Source organism: Camellia sinensis, chromosome 4, assembly GCF_055761805.1.
Source record: "Camellia sinensis isolate YWXY chromosome 4, ASM5576180v1, whole genome shotgun sequence".
Classification (NCBI taxonomy): Eukaryota; Viridiplantae; Streptophyta; class Magnoliopsida; order Ericales; family Theaceae; genus Camellia; species Camellia sinensis.
The window spans coordinates 104,037,349-104,045,802 of NC_138964.1; positions in this window are offsets into that span (position 1 = coordinate 104,037,349).

Consider the following 8,454-nt stretch of genomic DNA (forward strand, 5'->3'; position numbering starts at 1 on the left):
AGGTTCTTCACTCTTAATATTTTTTGAATATAGAATCGCTTAGGTGGTGACACAACTGCCATGTTTGTTTTGTTAGATTGGATTACATGAGATTCGTAGTTTTAAGAGAATATATATATTTTGTATAAAAATTTTAAGGTTAAATTTTACCCATATTTTTTAAAATTTAAGAAAAATACAATTAATATTATTCTTTTGACATGAGTACATTGAACTATCTTAAGGTTTTGATTTACAAAAGCATGAATGAAAAAAATAATATTATCATATTTTTTTATTAAAAAATATATATATATATATATATATATATATTTATTTTTGTTTACTTAAGTATTTATGCACTATCTGCATTAATTTCGATTATTTGCATCTTATTAAATAGGAATATTAGTATAATTATAGCAAATATGTTTCAAATCAGAAGAGATACTCAAATTTTAAATATGTCATCTGCATAGTGTAATGATCATGTTTTGATTTTCTAACCTCTTTGTCCGAGTCTTTCAATTTCTTCATTTTGTTGGGACTCATTATGGCGATATACATCATCCCCGCTTTCCCCGTTTCGGTTTATATGAATTTTTTTCGTCCCCATAAGAAAATGGAGAGGGATGGTATTTCCATTATCAACTTCATTTTCACCGTACTTATCACTATTATTAGGCAAAATTAGTCAAATATTCCTCTTTAACATTTAATAATGGAAGGAATTCACAATATTTTTTATAATTTGAAGACCTTCATCCACATGTATCTCTCTCTCTCCCTCTCTCTCTCTCTCTCTTCCATTTCTTCTCTCTCTTCTGTCTCTGTATTCTCTCTCTCTTTATATATATATATATACTAGCGAGTGGCACACACGATGTGTGTGCAATTTAAATAAGTAGGAATAAAAAAAATAATAATGAAATTAATATTATAATGTGTACTTAGCTTAAGTGGTATGAGTCCTCGTACTTAAACCCATGGTCATGGGTTCAAGCCTTGCCCATCTCTTTGTTTAATTTTTTTTAAAAAAATAAAAAATATTGCCACATGACATGAGGAGAGTAAAGCTTCAGGACACCAAAGTTCCTGTTCACTTTATAATAGTATAGATAGATATTTATACATACCTATTTTCTATCTCTATATTTTTTATTTGAAATTTCAATAAAGAAAGACCACCAATTACTACGACTATTAGGATCATATGATTTTGATTGATGTAAGGTGCCTTTGGTTAATGGGTGACACATAAATTTTAGATTGTGGTTGTGCCTTTGGTTCATGGGTGACATAAATTTTAGATTGTGGTTGCGTTTCGGTTTGGGTTTGTGATTGGAATTGTGCTTGTTTGATCTTGTTGAAACTAGTAGTTTGGTTGAGATGAACTTCTCTGTAATTTCTTTGTCATTAGTTTGATTGAGATGAATTTTGTCTGACATTTCAACTTATATTGCTTGTTTGATTTCACTGGTTAGTTTACTTCATGTGATGAATTTTCTGTAGAATCTGAATTTTCTTTGACTACAATTATAATCATATTAACTTATGTACCTTGATTGATTTTCTTTGACATCTGAATTTTCCATGACCCATCAAATTATGTTGTTTGTTTGATTTTTACTGGTTAATTGTCTCATTGTGTGTAATTTTTCCCTTCAGATGAATTTTCTCTGAATACATTAGATTCACTTTACTCCATATGCCTTGCTTGATTTTCTATGGTTAGTTGTCTCTTTGATTTTCTTTCCAATTTTTTTTGGGATTTTAATTTTCTCTGATTACATTAAACTCTCGCCAATTTGTGTTGTTTATTTGATTTTCACTAGTTAGTGGGCTGAATTTTTTCTGGCATTTGAGTTTTCCCTTAAAACATTAAACTCTCACTAATTTAGGTTATTTGTTTGATTTTCACTAATTAGCTGTCTCCTTGTGTGTAATTTTTCCTTTGAAATGAATTTTCTCTGACACTAAGGTATCCCCTTTAGGTTAATTTTCTCTAAAAGCATTGGATTCTCTTTTTCTCTGTGCCTTACTTGATTTTCTTTGGCTAGTTTCGTTGATGGATTCGAAGAAATGTGCTTCAATATGTTGGAGTGGAGGCCTAGCCGACGCTAATTAAGCAGCAATGAGGAGCAGTCATGTCCAAGAACCTGAAGAAACTTGTCTTCCTTGCCTTCTTAATGCAGAGACCATGCAAAAGATCATGGATGCAACAAGTTTTATGGTCCTATCAAACCTCCTCTTAGAAACTTGGATCAAATTCCTAGCAATAAAATCCTCCAAATAATCCTCCCCAACCTCTTCCATGGTTTCTCCATCTTTTTTCTCCACAAACCCCTCAGCAATCCACAACCTAACCAATTGCCTTGCAGGGATCTCAAAATCTTTCGGGAAAAGCCCGAAATACAAGAAGCATGGCCTCAAGTGATGGGGTAAATTGTCATAACTCGGTTCCAACATTCGATCAGTGTGTTCGGTAACTAATGAACTCACACTGATCGAATGTTGGAACCGAGTTATGACAATTTACCCCATCACTTGAGGCCATGCTTCCTGTATTTCGGGCTTTTCCCAAAAGATTTTGAGATCCTACAAGGCAATTGGTTAGGTTGTGGATTGCTGAGGGGTTTGTGGAGAAAAAAGATGGAGAAACCATGGAAGAGGTTGGGGAGGATTATTTGGAGGATTTTATTGCTAGGAATTTGATCTAAGCTTCTAAGAGGAGGTTTGATGGGACCATAAAAACTTGTTGCATCCATGATCTTTTGCATGATCTCTGCATTAAGAAGGCCAAGGAAGACAAGTTTCTTGAGGTTCTTGGACATGACTGCTCCTCATTGCCGCTTAATTCGCGCCGGCTAGGCCTCCACTACAACATATTGAAGCACATTTCTTCGAATCCATTTGCTGTTTTTTAAACTGTAATTAGATTTCGTTTTTAAGTTCTTTGATGAACTTAGCATGATGTTTTCTTGTAAAAATTATAGAAAAATTAGTTTGTGTGTAGCTCAATTTTCTCTAGTTTGTTCAAAATACAGAAAAAATTTGTGAGCAAATCAGACAAAATTGGTCTAAACACAGAGAAATTTAAGACAAATTTCTCTATGTTACGAAATTTCTTTGGATTGAAACTTCTCTATAAAAATTTGAGGGGTCTCAACTATTATGAAAATATTTCATGTCCTTTATGCTATAAAATTTGAATATGAAGGATCTTAAAAAACATTTCCCTATATTAAATAAATAACATTTATAACTATATATAATTTAAATCAAATTGGTTTGAATAACTTTATATTTTTCAATTTTTTATTTTGACTTGCTAAGATCTTGGTTGATTTTATTTGAAAGTTGAGTTTTTGGCCAAAAAAAAAAAAAATAAAAAAAAAAAATAAAAAAATCAAATTGGTTTGATTAACTTTATATTTTTCAATTTTTTATTTTGACTTGCTAAGATCTTGGCTGCTGTTATTTTATTTGAAAGTTGAGTTCTTGGGGAAAAAAATAAATAAATAAAATTAAGGCCTTTGGGGGTTTGATTTTTTTAGTGACTTTAATTTTGATTTTTTTATGAGCTGAAAAAAGTTAATATTTTGGAAATAATTTTGTAAGTTGTATAAAAAAAAAAAAAGTATGAACAACTAGTGTGTTTAACTTATTTTTTAGTTTGTAAGTGACTTTTGGATTTTGGTTTTTTTAGTAATCATTTTTGTCCGAACTTTTTGTGAATAACCAGTGTGTTTGAACCATTTAAAAAAAAAAAAAAAAATCTTTAGTGATTCTTTCTAAGTTATATTAATTAAAATTTTTTTTTTTTGAAGTCTGCCTTGTGTAGACGAATTTAAAAAGTAAACAAAATGAAAAAAAAAAATTCAATACAAACAAAAACAAAAAAAAAAGTAAAAAACTAATTTTTTTAAAAAAATAAAATTTTTAAATGTTCAAGTCCTTCTAGTCGAGTAGAACTCGAAAATATAATTTTTTTAAAAAATATAAAAAGGTTCACTAAAAATGAAAAAAAAAAAAACCCTACATAAAAAGGTCAAATCCCAAACACTCCCTCAATTTATATTATTAAAGGAGGTTGTAATATGATTATCTTTTATAATTTATTTTTACTAAAGATTTTAATTTGATGTTATATATTAACAATAAATTTTTAGATAAATTTTATCACTCCTTTTGAATGAGACAATTATCTCAACAATTCTCTACCTACACCCTGTCCTGCTCTATCTCTGATATCCCCCACCCCGTCCATGCCCCCAACAAATTAGGGAATGGAGATGGAGAAGTAAAAACTCCGCACGCTGGTCATTCCTACTCCGTAGTCTCTATGGAACTCGTATGGAACCTACGGTCTATGATGTCAATTCAGAGATTCATTTTTGTATATTTTTTCGTGCAGATAGAGTACCATGTTGGCACCTATTGTTGTTCAAATTGTAAAATTAAATAAATAGATTCACGAATAAATTAAAAAAAAAATACCAAGAACACATGCTGAGAATTACAACAGAAATACACAATACAATAAAATGGTAAAGAAAGCAAACCGAAATTTACACGGTAGCAGTTTCCTTAAAACAGATTTCGCCGCCTCACGGGTCGAGTGCTTGAGGAATTCCGACGTCTGTCTCCCAAGATACGACGGTCAAAAACCAACTACGGCAGAAGCACTTTCTGTCTAGCTTAGCGAACAAAACCATGACAGCACTCTCTCATTGTAGGAACTTTCTAGCAAACTGACTAAAGAATGGAAGAAACAATTTCTGTTTGACAGGAGGGTCTCAATTTATATATGTATAGGGGAGAGAGGAAAAGCCTCCAGCCTTTATGGCTGGTCACTAATGCACCATTAACCTCTGCAATAAAGGCAGGAGTTACAAACCCTATTAATGCACTATTAAACTCTGCAATAAAGGCAGAAGTTACAAACCCCATTAATTCTTTCATGAAGCTAACTTCATGGGGCAATTTCTCATTCAATTCTCAATAGTTTTTGGCCATTCTATTTTGTGGTGTAAAGATCTCATTGCAAAGTATGTAGACCCACTTGGACCCAACACAATAGACGGTTGTGACCTATTTTAATATTTAATTAAAGTCACAAAAAAATCATTTTTTCCAACAATCCCCCTTATAAATAAAAATTGACCGAATGACTTAACAAACGGACATTGTTCAACAATAAAGACTTGGCGAGAGTTCAACGGACTAACCCCGACATCAGAGAAGGTAACTTTTGGCTTTGAAAACCTATCGAGTTTACTGGCTAATCAGTGAATATGACATCTTGAACTGCTCTGCCGTTTATGTAAACTGAGACAATAGATCTCACACGGAAATTACTCCTACCACCATTCTGTTCTCACTGGTGTGCCCTGTATGGCCCTGGGCACTAGCCTGGTTCAGCGAGTGGTTTCAAAGAATCTTGGCCTGCCCAATTCTTCTAGAAGCGGCCCTACTTCACACTTACATATGTGACTCTACTTGAGTATCCTGCTATACTCAGCTCAACAGCTTAACACACTAGAGTCATTAAAAGCTCAGCTTAACCTCTACATTTGCAGGTATCACTAATAGAAGGAATGGCTAGAGGTTTAACCTCCTCAGTGACATATCACCGTTACACGCAATTAGGTTGTCCCATTGAACCTAGATCTTGGGATCTCCACTCAACTAGGTTGGGTTTCCATTCCAGTAACTTCCAAAGGCCTCAATCCCATTCCTTTTGACGACGTCTCGACCAACACTCGTTTAACCCTTTGGTTAGCGGATCCGCAAAGTTGTCCTTAGACTTTACATAGTCTATAAAAACAACTCCATTTGAGAGTAGTTGTCGAATGGAATTATGTCTACCACGGATATGTCTAGACTTTTCATTATACATATAACTTTGTGCCCTACTAATTGCAGATTGACTATCACAACGAATACAAATAGCTGGCACAGGTTTAGACCAACGTGGTAAATCTTCAATGAAATGGCGAAGCCATTCAGCTTTTCCCGCTGCTTTATCAAAAGTAATAAACTCTGATTCCATCGTAGATCTAGATATACACATTTGCTTGGAAGATTTCCAAGATACGGCTGCCCCACCAAGAGTGAACACAAATCCATTAGTGGACTTTGAGTCCATTATATCTCATATCCAATTCGCGTCACTATAGCCTTCTAGCACCACTGGATATCGAGTATAATGCGGCCCATAATCCCGAGTGTAGCGTAAATACCTTAACACCCGCACAATGCCCTTTCAATGAGAAGCATTGGGATTACTTGTGTATCTACTAAGCCTGCTAACCGAGTAAGCTATATCCGGCCTAGTACAACTGTAACGCCCTCAAAATAATACATAAAACCCATAACTTTAAACATGCATTGATATAAAAGAAACCGGCCATTTCTATTCATTAGAGTAATTCTTACACTGTATTACATGTTAACAACAAAAGCAAATGCCCTATGGGCTTACAGCTTTCCATGTCAACACTTGGTTACACAAAAGAAGAGTACTAACTCTATACAAATAAGCCCTCGGCTTGATATACATGTAATACAGACAAAATAAACAAAAGGAGTTTTCAACTCTCATCATCATCCAAGCTATGTCCTTGGAGGTGGATACTACCTGTATCTGAAAATAATGTCTCATAAAGGGTGAGCCAACACCCAGTAGAGATATGCTAAACACAGTATAAGCATTGACTAAGACATTAGCAATTGATAAATGTCCAATTTCCATAAACCAATTCATAACCCATTTCTATTTCATGACAACTATGTTTATGTTTCATTTCAGTTTCTATTTCTTACCCATTCCACAATTTACATCAACGGCTTAGAACCGGGCCAACCACTTATATGAGACAGTGACTCATATTAAACATTTCCCATTTTTTATGATAGATAAACATATTAGTTGTATCAACATCTCAACAGATAAGCATACAAGCTGTATCCACATTTCAACAGATATGCATATTAACTATATCAACACTTCCAATGATAAGCATATGAACTGTATCAACATTTCCAAGATAAGCATATGAGCTATATCAACACATTATCTGACAAGCATATGAGCTGTATCAGTGGAGTCCATCCCCTATCTCCTCCTAAACAACATCCGGTTTAGAGGTCCATCCCCTATCTTCCCCTAAACAGTGGAGTACATCCCCTATCTCCTCCCACATACACAACGTATATACACAAAAGTCATATACACCATCAATCAATACATAACGTTAATGTATTCTATCAACCGTCATACTCTATGACACATCCAATTGATTAGTTTTAGTTTGCCTAATCATCATGCATTGTCTACAACAATCAAAACTACCCTCCACCGGTAGCCCAAGCAATTATTTCTAAACAGATAATAAAAGCTCCAACAGATAAAATATCAATGTTTTCAAAAGTGAGCGATTAATAAATCTAACTCCACTATTCAACCACATAATGAACCAATTTCATTATTTCCAACTCAATTCCATAAAGTCACAATTTTCCCAAAATTAGGGTTTTCCACCCGGTTTCCAAATATTGACCCAACGGTCTAAATATCAACAACCAACATCAATAACGCCATTTTGAAACCCAAAATACATATTATGAGCCCAAAATCACAAAACCCTCTTTAACACATTTTGAAACCCTAAGTCTCAAAATTACCCAACTTCAACACTTTATCAAAACAACCAAAAATCTATGTCAAAGACCATAAGAGTGAGTAGGAATCCCTACCTCAAATTCGGAGCTCAAGGAAGGAGATGAGGAAACTCAACGTGCTCCAAAACTCAATATTTTCGGATCAATGGATAGCCCTCGACGATCAACCCAACTCTTACAAAGGCCGAAGGGAAGGGAAACACTCTAACTAGATCAAACCCTAGAGAGAAGGGAGTTTCCAGAGAGAGGAACTCTCAAAATGTCCTTTTAGAAAGTAAGAGAGAGAGAGAGAATTAAAAAGTGATTTAAAAATGCCCAGCTACTAACTGATATACGACATTCCCGCTCGAGCGGAGAACACAACGCTCGAGCGTCAAGAACAAAAAACTAGGTACGCTCGAGCGCAAGAAGACCCGCTCGAGCTCCAAGACACAAGAATAAAGTACATCTGCTCGAGCGCGAAAACCAGTCCACTCGAGCGTGGATTTCCCCCTCCCAGAACTTACACCCAAAGGTACTACCCGTTCGAGCGCCATAGCACCCGCTCGAGCGCCACCGCTCGAGCGCAAAGAAACCCGCTCGAGCGTGAAAAACATGCCTGCAAAAGTTCTGCAGAGCACCAAAATATTGGGAGCGTGCAATCTCCACTCGAGCGCAAGAAGATCCGCTCGAGCGGACCTCCTAAAAACTGGGCAACAAAGAATTGAAACCAAAGCCTAACCAACCTGTAACAACTCTGCCCAATACATCCTAAAACTCAATCAAGTGGAATTAAAGGATGACAACAAG